This window comes from Manacus candei, unplaced genomic scaffold (assembly GCF_025592945.1).
Source record: "Manacus candei isolate 608988 ecotype Guabito, Panama unplaced genomic scaffold, ASM2559294v1 h1tg000017l, whole genome shotgun sequence".
Lineage (NCBI taxonomy): Eukaryota > Metazoa > Chordata > Aves > Passeriformes > Pipridae > Manacus > Manacus candei.
Window position 1 is genome coordinate 23,815,342 of NW_026138065.1, and position 17,208 is coordinate 23,832,549.

A 17,208-nucleotide genomic window follows, 5' to 3' on the forward strand; every position below is an offset into this window, starting at 1 on the left:
TTACCTGTGTTCACCGTTAACCATGTTTTTGCTCCAATTCCACCCCCTGGGCAAGGGATAGACTTCCATGCTCGGCACCTGCAAAATGAACCATTGGGGCACAAAGGGACCGAGTTTCTCCCAAGGGCTGCAACTGAGCGTGGCCAGAGAGGAGAGTGCTCTGAGCCACAATGGGATGGAGGAAAGTGGCACAATCAAGCAAGGCTAGCAAGAGGATAGGAAAAAACAAGGCCACTTGCAGACATCTCTGGGGGGTGATGCAGCATTAGGGCACACAATCTTGTTATTTGGCTGTGATGTAAGTCTCGGCTCATGGGAGAGACCTGGGAAACTCCTGGGTATGCCAACCAAAATTCCTGCCTCCTGACAGGAGTCACAGTGCCCTAAGGAAGAGCCAAATATCATGTGTAGCTAATGGGGAGTGATGTGCAAGGTGGTCACACTTCACAGATACTCGAAGGAAGAGTTGGGGTCATTCTGGGGAGAGGATTGTGGCAGGAACAGCAGGAGCCAGGAAACCACATCAGTAATGCCACGGAAGGCCAAGGTGAGCCAGCTATCAGCACTTGCAACACCAAATCTACTGACAGGCTGGCCAAACTTGGGAGCCAGGGGGGAAAATAATCACAGAGGTTGGCTCTTTAGTTGGGAGGAGACAAGGGCAGGGAAAGGGAGGAGTCAAGGAAGATGAGAGGAGAGAGTAAGTGCGGGAAATGGAGAGAAGGGGAGATTGAGGAGCCAGTTGCACAGGCACAAACTGCTGGTTGTTGCTCTGGTTTGATTGAGTGCTGCACCTAAAAGAAATTTTTTTCCTCCTGGTTTTCTGCCACAGAATGGCATGGAGAATGACCTGTGTGATTGAGAGTGGGAGCATCCTTCTCTGCCTGAATTGCAATATGCGCCTGGCCTGGCACTCTGGCCACCACAACTGCACTTGTCACTGTCACCCCAGAACATCAGTAGATCTCATAGATAGAAAGGCATGGAGCCTGTCAGAGGGTGTTGTGGCTGACGTGGCCAGAGTGGACTGTGCTGCATCTTTGTTTCACTGCACTTTGTACAGGAAGGGTGATGCTGCTTGGGCACACTCGGCTTTTTGGGCTTGCACTTCACTGCTCGGCTACCCTGTCTGTAACATGGTTGGCTCCTCCACACCCAAACACACACATGCTTCCTGCATTAGCCATGTTCCCTGGTCTGTGTGTTTTGTGGAGTTGGTGGTACACAGCTGCAGAGAGCGGAGTGGCAGTGAACTTCCCAAAGAGGCTGCGATGTAACATCTGGTGTTTTTCTGGGAGATGTCAGCAGGCAGTGCTGGGAGCCAGGCACTGCTGCCTGCCCTGGGGCCTGCACGCCCTCATCCAGCAAGAAGAGGACCCTAAAGAACGCTGGAGACAGAATTCTAACATGGGCAAGTAGTGATAGGACAAGGGGGAATGACTTTCAAGCAAAAGTGGGTAGATTTAGATTAGATATTAGGAAGAAATTCTTGTCTGTGAGGGTGGTGAGGCACGCACAGGTTTCCCAGAGCAGCTGTGGATGCCCCATCAATGGAAGTGTTCAAGGATAGGTTTTGAGCATGTCTCTGAACAACCCAATCTGGTGCAAGGTGTCCCTGCATATAGAAGGGGGGTTTGAAACTAAATCATCCTTAAGGTCCCTTCCAGCCCCAGACTCTCTTATCATTCTATGATCTGTGGAGTAATGAGAGTAAAACTTTGCCTTCTTCATCATCAGTGATGATCTTCAGATGTCAATCATTAATGCTATCTAGCATAAATGGATGTGATTATTCTGTCATAGGGAGAGTCCCACATTTGATCGTTGATAAGTGAAAATGAAACCAGCAATTTAGTAATAGTTAAAACAGACACATCTGTATCATAATGTCAACCTGATACAAACAATCACCTTGTCAAATACATGCATAAGTAGCTTCTGGGTAATGCAATTAGTGCTCACAGGGAGGAAGCAAGAATTAATCAGCATTTAATCAAATGCAGAGAACAGAGAGAATACAGAGAATCTCAGTCAAACATCCATGCCTATACCAAACCTTTCACTGCTGTCTAATCACAGCTAAGCATAGAACTGCATTGTTATGTGCCTAAGTCCTGTCTGTCTCACATGTGCCAAGTATCTGTGATTCACAAAGCTTCAATATATGCTCAGCTTCAATTATATATTCATATCTTAGTATAAATTTCTAAAGGTATATTTTTACAAATATATAGGCAATTTAAATATGTACAGAAATAAAAAAATAAAAATAGCTGTCACAAAAATATTCTCTCTTGAGATATCTGTAACAGACTTGTTGGTGGACAAGGCATTGAATTCTTTGTTCTGAGCTCCTACATGTGCACGAGGCAGAATGGGGGCAGGACTAGGAGCATGAGGATTCATTATTGCTGTCACAGACATTTTATGAAATTTAGTAAAGGTTGTCTTTGAAGAACAGAGGATGGAAAGATGCGCTTGATAGTTCAGTTTTCCTGTATATTACACTTCTTGCATATAGAAAAGGAATCTTAAACCTTAATTTCAGAGCCAAAACAACCTACTGGAAAAATTCCATCCATTTTGTCCCAGGACTGGAAGTTCTGTCTCACACTAAAGGCAGGATAGGGGTGAAGATGTGGTGGGACAGACAGTATGTCTCATGTGATCATTCTCTCATGTATTAAGCCTGGATTTAAGCAACATTTTTCCTCTTTGCATACTGAGGTGGGCCACTGCAGGCAGCTCCAGCTGAAATTTATTTACAACAGGCCTGTAAGGCTTAAAAAATTCTGGCTGAGCCTTGCTCCAAATTCATTCTTTGCAACTTGAGGTAATGTGGAAGGCATGAAGATTAGAGTCTCAACCTGACTATTCTTGAGATTTTATTCACAAAGCTCTCTGGAAAGATGTGTTTACTACCCTGGCCTTCAACTACAAGAATACTTTCACTCAATCTCTAAATAACCTGAATCCTAGACTCATATTACAGGTTTATGTTAAGTAATAAGATCTTTAAGATAACCTGGATCTCTTTTAATCATTGAGTATTTGTGATTAATGCTGCCCTCTCAGAGCCTTATCTTTTGCATTTCTTGATTTTCACCTAATGATGTCACTTAAACACAGTTTAAAAAGAGAAACATATTCCTGCACAAGTACTTAGAGAGAATGGTGAAAGCCCTCAAAATTTTCTTCCACAGTTTCATCTGCATTTTCGGAAGTTAGTCTTGGGAGACAAGATCTGTACCACAAGTTGTTCGTATCCGTCTTGAAAATGCCAGACATCCTGGTTTGATATTGCAACACTTAGCCCCCTAAATTCTGTGTAAGAAAGTTACTCATGTTCCTCCTTAATACACTTCAGGCTCATGTAAAGTTGTTATTGTTGGGATTTGATTAATTATAATCTGTGTCTAATGCTTAATAATAGAATGTTTCAGATCATGTATACACGCAATCAGAACATACTCTGCTGTGTGTACTTCACTCCCATCCTATGCTGAGACAGGATTTATTATTTGAAAAACCAGTTCTGGAAATGAAAGCAAACCTTGCCCTCTGACATATCTGCCAGTGCATAGCAGTATGATGTGCAGCATCAAAGCTCAGAGGGAGACAATCTGCCTTGCTCCTGTTTTTTCTCACCTTTCTGGACCAGAGTTGCAGGCTGGCATTCCTGCCTGCCCTTATCTCTCTGCATGTGGAGGGCAGCTGTTGCTAAGCAACTGTGGACCAAGGACCATAGCCTGGTTTGAAAATGAAGAATTAACTAAATTAGTTTTAATAAAGACAAGATACAGCTGAAGAACAGGGAGGAGAAAGGAAAAAAAATAAAAGGCAGCTGTGATTTGCATCAGAGAACAGAGAGTGTCCAAACAGAAAAGGGCATTTTGGAAGCAAAGAGCAAATGATATATGGCCAAAGTGGAAGAAATAAATAGAGAATTGGGCGTTCTTCAGGTCAAGCACTGTGTCTCTGGTTGTACATCACCTAGCAAAGCTCAAATCTAGGGGTCTTCAAGGACACTACCATAATAGAAACAAGTGAACAAAAAGTGTTGCCACAGAACCTTCCACCTCTGCCTTTCATTGGTCCTGATTTAAACACAACCTCACAGCCATAAGAGATACACTAGGACATAAAGAGTATGGAAGGAAAGGTGCGGGAATTTAGGAGTTCAGTTTTTTTGTCCTGGGAAATTGTTACTTCCTTTGACTCCTTGAACCACCCGGACTTGCATGACATCAAGCTCGCAGCAGCCTCAGGTCATTACTGGGGACTCACCATATGTTTTTTGTAACCCTAACAATGTCACTAAGCATTCATGCACAACCCATAAATAATTTTTCTTCCACTAGGACGTTCTGTGCTAACCAAACGTGGCCAAATCTCATTCTTTTTTATTGCCTGAGTTCCCAGACCTCAGAATCTGGATCATAGCATTCCATGAAAAAGCTCATTGGCTATTTGGCTTGATATCTTACATCATTATTCCAGACATACAAAGGCCAAGCAAAAACTATGCAAGTTTTTCTGAGCATTATAATGGTTTGTCCTTAATTGACTGCAATAGTACTTATTCCCATCTATGTTCACTTTTTAAGAATATTTCAGCAAAGTATTTCACGGGCTGAAGTATTCTTAGAAAAAAGTATGCAAATATTGAAGAACACTGTCAAAAAAACCCCTGTACTATACTGTGATGCTACTGGTCAAACCCTCCCCAGTCATATAACATATGTGCACCTCACTGAACTTCTGGTCTAGTTATGACGAATCCATACAAATGAGAATTTCAATATTGAATATTTAGACTGGAAAACTTACAAACCAATAACTCATTGTTACAATTAATTTGCAAATAAATCTGTACAAACTCAAAATTCTCCTGGTGTTCAGAACACTGATAACAAAGGCTGAGAGAAATAAGTAAAGGTGACTGTTTTGCACCAACACAGCTTTGCGGGTAGTGGGTATCAGTCAATCATTTTTTCTATTTATCTCCTGCTTTTAGATGTCTGCAAGAGATTGTTAGAAATCTTAGTTCACATATATATTTTCAGACAACTTTCAGATACTACCTAGAGTTTTAAATAAAACAAGATAGTTAAATCTCATAGGCTTATTCAGTGACAGAATCCAATTGGACAGCTTTCTTATGTAGTTCGTATCTCTGAAGTACTTTTTAAAAAAATAATTGCTTGTTTCAGTAAAATATTATATATTTGTATGTATTTGGTATTTCAGCATGTAAGCTAGACCTTTCTAAAGAGGTTCTTAAAAGTTAGGGACTTCTCTTTTGGTTTTGGTATTGTTAGGAATGCAGCTGACAAGCCCATAGATGCTGTATCATTCCTGCTTTGCTACCATGCTATCAGTCAAGAAAAAACCCACTCATTTTCTGTATTTGAAGCTCATCTTTTCAGTGTCTTTATTCATTTCAGTGAGACTTTGATGTCATAGATCTGAGAGAAATATCAGGGAGAGCTGTAGAGAAGAAAGGATGCCTAATTTTCGTGATCCCTAATGAGACAAAACCTGAATGTCAGCAGAGCAAATCTGCCACCTCAGAGGATGAGTTCAGACTGCCATCTGGGGGATTTAGGGCTGATAGATCTGGCTGAAGGGCTGAGAAATTTAGAATGTGTTGTGGATCTAATGGGATACCTTTCAGTAGTCAAAGCATTCCCTGCAAAAATCTTATCCAGTAAAATTTTTACTGAGTTCTTCAGTTTTCAAGCTGTTTGCAAACCTTGCCTGATTTCTGAGTACTTGAGGAATTGTTTAGATGAATAATTTTTGATCTAACATCCATTGTTCTCTAACATCCCTTCAATATGTTTCTGATTTGTGACTAGTTACTTAATTGGCATGGGAATTTTGTTCAATTTTGGTTGTTTTGTTTTCCCTTGGTTTCCCTTTAAAGAAGGAAGTAATGTATACTAAAGAGTAAGGTGTAGTTAATAAATGGAAATCATGCTATCATAGGTCATATGGCCATATAGGTCATATCACCCCTCTGTGGTCATCACCAGAAGAAAAAAGGACCATCAGTCTTTATCCAGGCATTCATAAGAAGCTCGGGAAATGCTTCCCTAAACTTTGTGTGTACAATATTGGGTTTGTGCAAAAGTTTTATGAATAATGTAGCACAAATGCCATGTAACATAACAGCTGGCTAGAGAGCTAATTGCCATCCACAAATGCTTGTAGGAAAATCATCACTGGAGTGCAAGCAGAAAGGGGGCTGGAGCTGTCAAACCACAGGGGTATGCAAGTCAGCTTGATATGGGTCAGCAGAGGCTGTTGTTACAGAACAGATCAAGCTACATTCATCCACACCCTGCTGTTTCCAGGTACTGTCGTAATTCCCTGGAGCAAGAGAAAATTTCTTATTCCAAGTAGTGGATTCTTTTAATCTTCTTTGGGTATTTCAGCTTATTGCCATGTGTTTCTCTAGTGAAACCCTTTAGGGCAGGGAAAGGCATTCCTATATAGTTTCCTAGGGATGTTGGAATACTACGTATGTACTGTCTATACATGTTTTTGATGTCCCTAATTTCACAGGCTGTTTGTGTTATCTTTACTCTTAGTGTTTGTGTCCAGACAAGATTTTTGAGTGAATGGCAGGTTTTGTTTCTAATGTCAATTGATTAATCACAGCTTATGCAAGACACTTAATTTCTTTGCATCTGCTTTCATCTATCATGAAGGGCAATATGAGGAAGAAGAAAGTATCCTAAGTCTCTGCATGCAACTAACTTCCCTTTTATAAAACTTGAGACTGTTTTCTATGGTCATGATAAAAGTGGGATTCCCTATCAACTATCAGCCTAAATGGTGACTCTAGTTAAAGATCTGTAAGAGCTGAATCGAGTTATTTTCTGCAGTAACTTAAATGATTACATGAACTGTACAGTAAATGAGAATACGTATGTTTGCAGATCCACTCTACATAGGTGGGACTCAGTAAAAAGCAGACCCCAAACACAAACATTTATATAGTGTGGGTTTTTAAGTTTTTTTCTGAGATAAATATATCTGGTCAGCGGTCATCAGACATGTTTTTCTATACACAGAGACAAATCTCAACCTCATCTGTGCCAGAGTAAGCTGTACAGGCATTACATCTGGTTTTCATCCACTGCTTCAAAACAGGAGAGCTCAGCAGTGCATCTCAGCAGTGCACTTCAGTGATTTTTTGAGAACTACTATTTGTTGTTTGTAAGCCATGCAGCCCTTTCCAGCTGAGATCAGGATAGTAGTAGTATCTGAAAAGTTTCTGCAAAACTGAAGCCTGCAAACTACTATTCTTTCTTTAGCATGTTGATTTTATTACTTCACACATTCAGAACTGTGAAGGAAAAGTAAGAGAGGAGATCATAAGTAAACTAAACTAAAGAAAGCATATCCTAGAGATGCACACAGATACACAATATTGTCTGTAATTTCTCTCTCATGTTTCTGCACTGATCTCTAAATTATTTCCTTTTTTCATGGAAAAACACTCCATCAGCAGGAACAACTGAATTTCCCTTATCACACTCAGAATAAGCTTTATTCCTATGAATTATTCATGTAGCGAGGGGCTTATCCACACATGCACAGAAAGTTAGAAATCTATAGTGAGCTTCTGAGGAGACCCTCATGGATATTTTAGAAAGGAAATGTTTTGCTAGTCCTCTTGACTCTTTAATCCATGGCAGTGGTTATTTGTGGCCAGAGCAGAAAAGCAATTGGCACCACCTATTATTGTGAATACTGTGGATGTGATCAGTGTGACTGGACTTGCAAATTGGATTAAGACTGTAGACACAACATTTGTGTTGCAGTGCTTTCTCTATCACCTTCCCATCAAACCAAGGTAGTGAATAACTTCAGAATCAGAGTGCCATTTATTAAGGTATATTTAGAGATGTGCGGACATGTTTTCTCAAATCCTAAGCAATAGTAATTTGCCTTTTAAATCCTCAGTTAGGAGCATCAGTGGATAACCAAACTGTTTATATCATCACAGAGAATTAATGCCTGTTAAGATATGACCAATTTACCTCCTGTCATCATCTGTTCACTTCAGTAGGATATTACTAACTTTCCTTGTTTCTATATGTAACTCCAGAACAGTAGAGAGACCAAAGTAGTTCTTTCTTTGTTAGAAGACACGAAGAAAGGGGACATCCATAAATGCCTCTGAGATGACGTGCTGAATGCACAAAGCAAGCAGATGAGTATTGCTGAGCTGGGTGAAATGGTTAGGAGTCCAGATCTCAGCTATAACTATGAAAATTGCATGATTTGTGCCTCCTGAGAGGAATAAATAACCTCTAGATAAAGAAGGCAGACAGAGCAGCTGCTAGCTTTAAGCTCTATGTAATTTATTTAACTTCATAGTGCCATGGGCTCGTTAGATTGGCCAGTGTCACAAGCACCGAGTGTGCCAGTGGGCTAACAGTTAATCCCATTAGCATTAGCTGCTTAGTTTCTAAAACTGGAACTGAAATACTGGATGACAGTCTTGTTCAGCTTCATTATTTTAGCTAGACTTCTCCTTCGGATTTGGAGACCTACACAGCATGAAAAATAAATTCTCAAAAGAAATTAGGTTGGCAGGGAAAGAGTTTCTCTTCACCCTTTCAAACTTCCTGCACAGAACACTGTGTGTTTATCATGCAGAACAACAGTGCAATTACAGTACTTACATAAATGGCTTTCTAAATTGGCATTTTAAACAAACATTTCAAGATGATCTTGTTTGAATATACCTATTATACTAATTTCAAATAATAAAAAAGCCCTAACTCCCTTCTCATGCTACTGTACTTGTATAGGTTTCAGGAAGAAAATTTTATTTCCTGTGTTTCTATTTATGCTGTTGCCCTTTCAAGAGTCAATCAGAGTATTACATTCATGAAGTGGAAGCAAACTGAGTAGCTAATACAACCCCCTCTTCACAATCTCATCTCAAAAATGGCATTAAGTCTTTCTGTGTATCATCCATGTGGTTCTAGGGAGAAGATATCCCAAGTGCTGTAGCACAGACATTCATACCTTAGCCTCTACATTGTTTTTCACAGGTTCAGGGAGATTACATGCCTCTGAAATTTAGTTTGGAATTATTTTTTTAATAAATAAAACTGCATTTCACTCAGTAGCAATCAGACTTTGTGTATAGGAGGCAGAGCCACTGAGGGAGGGAATACAAAAAAATCAACCCAAAAGACCCTTTGCTCCCTAGAAGGATTGGTTTTGGTTTGGTTTTAAAATGTGATGGCGTTGGGGAGAAGATTCCAAGCTGTGCTTCTACTGATAGTCCTTTTATGTTTCTGGTAGCTGATTAAAATCAAAGGAGTGATGTCTGATAGGCAAAAGCTGCACACAGGTTGTCTGATAAAGCTACAGCGAAACAGAAGCAGCGCACACTTCTGCAGTTACAGGAGACAGGAGGGTCGGCAGCTCAGAACAGGATCTCATCCTGTGTTTTCCCATTTACTAGTAAAAAACAATATGTGATTCCTATATATTACTGTTAGAGGGCAGCAGATATCCTAAATAAGGTCTCTGGACACCGTGACCTAGTTCTGCCAGGGTTTTGTGGCATCTGCACTGGCCCAGAGATGTTGCCCAGCACTAATTTCAACCTCTGGGTCTAGTCAGCTAGGAATTTTCCGAGTTTTCATTTTTCAGGTTAATATTGTCCATGTTCAGTCTTTCTTGGTTCAGGTTTTTGGGAGAATTTGAATAGTTTTACAACTGTCTTTGGGATGGCAATTAACCTAAAATCTATCATTCTGCTAATACCAACAATATTCCTGCCAAGCATCTTTTTAAACCACCTAATGTTTCTAACATTCAGTGAGATTTTCAGAAATATGGAATGCTGGACTATAGCTATTTTTTAAGTTTTAGAATCTTACTGAATTCACAGAATCACAGGACAGTTAGGATTGGAAAGGACCTCTGGAGATCATCTAGTCCAACCCCCTGCTAAGGAAGGGTCACCTGGAGCAGGTGAGACAGAAATGTGTCCAGATGGGTTTTGAATTTTTCCAGAGAGGGAGACTCCACAACCTCCCTGGGCAGCCTGTTCCAGTGCTCTGCCACCCTCAGTGTAAAGAAGTTCTTCCTCATGTTGAGGTGGAACTTCTTGTGTTTTAGTTTATGGACATTGCTCCTTGTGCTGTTGCTGTGCACAACTGAATTCTATGATTAGATTCTGATACAACCACTTAAACCTATTGAATATCTGCTTTTTAAGCTAGAAGCTATTTCATCAGTACTGTGCTTTTACTCTCTTTATCAGGATATCTCCATGACCTTCTCTTCCTTCAGCTTTTATCACACATCTGCCACCTTGGGAGTGGGGAAAAAGCAAGAAAACCATGAAAAAACTGGCTGAGGTTTCTGGAAGCTTTTTAAACTTCAACTCTTTCAATTATGATAATTTAACAGGTAGTTAAAGTGTTAAGCAAACTTACAGATCCTGATCTAGGATCCTGTGGCAGTTAAGTCCTGCAGATTCAGTTCCATAGCATAGGAAATATATCTTGAATTTAATTTTTGTCTGTTTGACCACACTAATTTCCAAAGGAAATTGTCTGTATGCTTAACTCTGTATAAAGATCACTCTAAAAAAGGCATTTAATTGGTTCCTCTGGATTTTTTGTTTAAACAGCAGTAAATTCAGACATGAGTCTTCAAAATATATACTCCCTGGGAAGTGTAAGTTCTCCCTCTAAAGGTTGTATGAAGTAAAAAAGTAGCAGCTTATTTGTTTGCTGACTGCTTGAACTCAACAGCCCAAAAAATCTAATAAATGAATCCAGGAGTCACGGTTGTTATTCCACACCAGCGTCATAGAGTTAAATATGTGAGAGCTCAGTTTTCTTTCAAAAAGTATGCAGGCAACAGCATCAAGATCAAGCTGAGTTTGTTTGTTATTGCTCTACACAAATAACCAAACACCAGATACCTGGAAATGCCACAATTAAGATCACAGCCAAGACTTGCAAGCACACTTCTCCCCATATCTCATGACTCATCATCTGCCAAACAACCTTCATGTGTGAGGTAAGCAAGATTCTACAGAAACCAACTCACCCCAAACACATTCCTGCCATATTCTCCGTCTGTCCTGTACATCTGAGAGAACAAGTCTGTCCTGGAGAAAGCAGAATATCATTGTATAGGTCTGATTGCAATGCACACATGTAAAGGAGAATGGGAGCTGCGCACAGAGCCTTAATTCTGGCATTTCTGAGTCCAGGTGCTTTACTTTTAAAGTGCTTGAGCTACATCTTCTCTTAAAAAGCACATCACTTTACCTTGTTGATCCCACATTGATCCATGACCTCAAAGGTCCTGATTCCTTTTCAATAAGGGTCAAAAATTCTCACTGATTTGAAGAGAAATGGGCCAAGCCTGTACTAAGATAATAGAGTGCCTGGACCAGTTTGAAAGCTGCTTCTCAAAGCTAATGGGGAAAGTCACAGTCCCTGTTCATTCTCCTCTGGCCACAGCAGCACTTGGATGGCAAGGGCAGCAGCACCTCCCCTGCGCCTCACAAAATGGACAGTGTTATTAATATCATAACCAAAATCATGCCTACAAAACCACAGGTGTCTTATTCCTCACTGGCTTGTTGTCCCCTGGAAAGTACCCCTACACAGCTTACAGTTGGAATTTTAGTAACTCTGAGTTGTAATAAAAACTCAAGGGATTTGTTATTGCAGAATAACTTCCTGGTAGTAAACAACATAAAACAGCAGAAAAGTCAAACTGTAACTTGCTATTTAACACATGAATGTAGTTTTTCTTCTGGACAATGAAGATAAAAGTCCTTTCAACAGTGCAGAGATTTATAAGTCTACATCTCATAAAATTTCTAAAGGTATGTGCATAAATAAATCTAATTATGTTGACTGCTGAAATAAAATGGCTTGCTTCAACGTAGTTTCCTCAGAAGGTCCAGTTTCAGCTAAAGGAGAACGTTGCCCATTGGAAGTGCTTTTACCTACCTCCATTACTCATTGCAAGATTTATTTAAATAAATAAATTAGTACCTCTTGTGGGATATGGCATCCTGTTGATGAAGAAGTTATGTAAAAGGAATACTGTTGGACTACTTTTCCTCGTTCATATTGAGAAGAAAGAAAATTCAGCAGTGAACTGATAGAAAACTTTGCTTTATGCAGGCCATGTGTTACCTTGGAGAAATCAAATGCAACTCCTTTGAAAATCTGTGCCCAGTAGAATCAGTTAAGCAAAATATTTAGGTATGGCAAAGGAGGGATCCATTTTATTACACAGTGAGTGTTTGATAACCTCATGTGGGAACTTGTAACTCATGTCCATAAGGACCCAGTAACAGCACCTCAGCCCATCTGGCTGTGCCCTGCTACTTCTTCCTTCTCAGAGTCTTTCACAGAAAAGCACTGGGGACAGAGTTCCTGCTGATCTATGCAAGCAGACAAGTATAAAAGAGCTAAGATAAGGTAATAAATGTCTGTATTATTCCACATTTAGCCCTCTAAGTTCAGAATCTTACCTCACCAGATTTTTGGGAGTATTTTTTTTTTTTGTTTTGGTAATGCAAATTTGGGATGCAAATTCTGCCTAGAAGTTCAACTTCATCATTAAGTATTCTGCAGAAACATGTGTGTTCAGGAGTCATTTCTTCTTCCTCCTCTTTGCTGGTGAGTCTATTTTGGATATAGATATTTTTTCTTCCTGTGATTTTGCATTTCATGCTTTGGAAGAAGGTTTCTGCTATACAAATAATTAGTGATCTGCCCAAAAAAGAGACCTTCAAGAGTTACGTACTTTCATACTACTTCTCTTGAAAATTCTGCCTAACCATATCAGCCTGATTAAACATACTGAATATAAATATTTCCTCATAAATAAAAAAATTAAGGAAGTCAAGGATTTGCACGTGTGATGTTCGCTCACAACTCCAATATTTAATAAAATCCTGTCACAAGGGATGTTACTAAAATGTAGTCTGCAGAGAAGACTATGCCATGAGAAATATTTCATCTGGACAGTAAATGGCAGTCTTTTTTACAGGCTCAACCTAAATAAAAGTTAGGTTTAGGGTTGAGAGAAAGAGAGTGCATGGAGAGCTGCAGCTGCAGTGGGACTAGAAAGGTGCACAAAAAGGGAAGTGTGGGCTGTGGAGACAACTGGGTTGTAAAAACCTTTTTCCTGGGTAATGGTTAGTTGCCATTACCATTGCCATGTGTGGAAGGATAATCCTCAGATTATGGTTATTTTTAGTGTAGGCTTCAGGTTTGGGTGGAGTGTGAGCCTAGAGCTGCATTTGGAGTGGGTCTGCAAAGGAAAGCATGAGATATAAAGAGAACAGGCTGGGAGAAGTTTTTCTAGTGGGAAAGATGATACGGGGGGGGACACCAGCCAGGACAGTGAAAGTTGTCTGCTCTCCTGTTGAATGAAGATAATGCTCAGGCTCCACAAAACTTAATCTAATGTTGTCATCCTTCCCTTTCTGATATTTCTGCAGATGGACTATAAGAACAGCCTATTTAGACAGAATATTACGTGGTTAAATATACCAACATCCAGAACACCCAGGCTCCTGTACCAGTTTTATTCTAACCAGTTAAAGGAATTATTTATTACTTCATTAAATACCTTCCTTTTCTCTTAAACATTTCTGCCTGACCTGGTAATTTAAGAACTCATTCCTTTTTCCCAATCTCTTATTTTTCAAGTCCTTTTCTAATCCACTTCCTTTTTTTTCCTGGTGCATAGGTATTACACCAAGTTCAGGGACAGAAACCACTGAGTTATATTTTTGGTATGCATTTAATGTTATTAAAAAAATCAGTTCACAACTGCAGAAACAGTTTTTTACTAATTGCAGGAGTAAATTTATTTACCTGAAAGCAGAAGAGAAAATGTCAATGTGTTAATTGGTTTGTATTTATTTGTTGGTTTGCTTTTGTTTAGACAGAGAGAATACAGTAGCTCTAGAAAATAAAAGGTTTCTTTGTACTATTTTCTCACTGTAGGATCTGAGGCTATCCAGGAAAAATTCTCTATCTGGTTCACTGAGATCAGCCTGCAGGTGGGGAATTAACAGTGATGCATTCTCAAATCAAAGCTTCAACCTGAAATCCAGATGGAAATACCCTTGGATTTTTCATGGTGTGTAGAGCTGCACCCAGATGTGAATTTCACTGATGGTACTTCCCTCCTGCACAAACAGTGTAAAGCCTTAAATCTGAATAGAGTAGATAGCAACAACATTCTTTAATGCTTTTTGCCAGTGGACACCCCAACAGAAAACTTTGGATATTCGCGCAGGTGCCTGTGGGCATTTGTAGAATGGAAGAAAGAAATATCATACAAAACAACGTCATGGGCTTTTCATTTTCAGAATGACAGGAGCAAAATAGGAATATTAAATAAAGAAAAATAAATATTAAATAACCAAAAAAGGAAGAAGCGTCCATTGCCTTGTGATGGATCCAGGAGCTTTCTCCAGAGGAGCCTTTCTCCATGCAATCTAAGCTGCCACATGCCTGCTGCTGGAAGCTTTGGGGGGCTGCAGCAGATGCAGAGATGATTCTTCCCTTGGCAAAGCTTTCTGTGAGGTGTTTTAAGCTTGTTTATGCATCAGATATAGTACAGAATGAAAGCCTGGAACACGCAACTGCTCTTGGCTTATGTGGGAGCACATTGGTTCAGGAAAAGGAGTGGGTCCTGGCCTGAGGATGCTCTCTGGCCTGGCTGCTCTTTCCTGAGGTGTCCACCTACACCTCTCACCACAAAATTTGCTCAAGTAATTTCTGAAAGATATCTGTAGTGAAAATGAAAGAGCAGTCCATCATGACTTTTAGAAGATATTTTTTATTGCTTGGATACTCTGACCTAGCTGAATGCAGAAATATAATTTGAGCAGACAGCCAAAATATCCACTAATTAACTTTAATGTCCTCCAGTGTCACCCTAGGAGCAGTCTGTAGCTGGAAATAATTAGTTATAGGAGACCTCTAAAACTTTAGTTTCGTTTTTTAACTACTTTGTCCTAGTTGACTACAGCTCAGAGCCAGAGAATGAATTTGTTTGCACTTTGTTGCTAACACTGGCCTGTCAGGAAGAGCACTCTACGGCTGTGTTTCTGCGGACAGGAGGAATGTGACTTAAATGTCAAGTCATTATACCAGATTAAAATGAGAGATGCTGAGTTTTACAGATCACCAGCAGAATAAAAGCCTACAGCACACAAATGTAAACCAGCAGATGAAGCACATTCCCTCAGACTAGGGAATACAGGCTGAACTTCTGCAACCAAAGGCTAGAAAACACTTTTTGTCTGGAGTTAGAAAAGGAACAGAGACAGCAATGCTCTTTTGCCTCTGTACAAGGCTGTTCCAGGTATTACCCTATAATCCCTCCAGAAGTCAAGGTCAGTTTTTCTTATGATCTTTATAGGTGGCAGGCTGAGCTTTTATTTTTACTAGGGAAAGATTAAAAGAATCAATACAGGTGTACTAAGATCACACAGCTGCACTTATTCCCCTCCCCACAGAGACAGGAGCTCCCTTACCACCACCCACTGTAGACTCATACAGAGATTTCCTTTCTGTGTGTCTTTTGATGACTGAAAAAAGAGAGAAAAAGAAAAGTGCAAATAAACCAATTTGGGGAAAACAGACATATCCTGGCCAAGCAGGGAAGTAAACTTGCACCAGTACTCCAACTGAGTACACTGTCTTCCTTTGGAGTCCAGAATATCTGTCTTCTGAACAGACCACAATGTTCTTATGGTTTGAGTTTTTCGATTGGTCCAAGCTGTGTGGCAACGTCCTGCTTGTTCTCCACACGCTTGTGTAGCCAATGTCCCAGCTACCTGCAAAGTAGGTAAAAACTGTGAGTTTTCTAGAGCCCCCAGTGCCTCCCATGCCTTTTAACAGTCAACCTCTTGCCAACAAGCACTCCAGCTGCAAGAAAACCTGGAATACAACTGTGCAATCCCCTGAGCTTTGGAGATCTGTTTTACTGTTTCTCTTTCTGCTACATGGAAGAAAATCCCTGCTCAAACTCCTGTATGCACTAGTAAGACTTTTTTTTTTTTACTTTACTATCTTGTGTATAAATTTCTCGTCATAAGGCAAACTCCTAAGCACAGTTTTACTCTTTCACACTGTCCTGGTTCCAGATCAGGTCCCAGTGCAGAGGGAGCCTGGGCAGCTGGCTCAGCAGGCCCTGGACTGGGAAACATATCTCTATTCTAAACATCAAGCTTCAGTCTACCTGCAGTTGTTCTGAACCACAAATCCCACCTCTCCTGAAGAGCATATAACCCTTATCCTCCTTCTTTCTTACCACCTCTACCTCTGCACTACCCTCTACTCCTAAATAGAAGGCAAGCCTTGAGTGTTGCTCTTTTATTACCCAAACCGCACCCCCATCACAGCCCACCTCTTCAAAAGAAAACTCCCTTCTGGACTGTAGCCTTCTCCACCCCAGCATTAAGCCCCCACCTTTCTCTCAGGTGGATGTAATTTAGGTTTAACACCAGCTTTATTTGATTTCTTTTGGGTTTAGGTGAGATTTTTCTTTGAACTTTAAGTCTCTATTATACACAGTAAATTAATAGGCAAGGCGTTACAATAAAAAACCCTCCTACATCATGAAAAACAGGTTTTATTTCATTTTCACTGCAAAGCTGACAGTTGTGTTGCCTTTCCTCTTTTTTAATTAAGTCCAGAGTCTTTCTGAACTTCATTTAATTATATTATAATAGCACTATAAGCAGTGATCTTATTTGATAATTTATACTGGCCTCTATTTAAATGAACTTCAATATCTTTTGCAATTCTCTCTTGAAATAAAGTTAAACAGTGCCACTTCTATCCAAATCCACTCCATGAAGAGGAAAATTCATTGCCTGTTTAATAGATGTTATGCCTTAGAAACAGATTTTTCTGTAAATCTTATGTTTTCTCTCAGATTTCTGGAACTTTAAATTTACAGAGAGTGGTGCAGTCAAGTTGCTGGGGAAACGCTTCAGCTCCACCTGGCCTTCCTGAGCCCCAGTGGAAGGGGCTGAAGCAGGCAGCCATGTATCAATTCTTTCATTTTTGGAAAAGCACCTGCATTAGCTTTCCACTCCCAGTTCCGTTGCACTGCACAGGCAACCTCAGGACTGCCCTCTGTGCTGCACCTACTAGTCCCTTA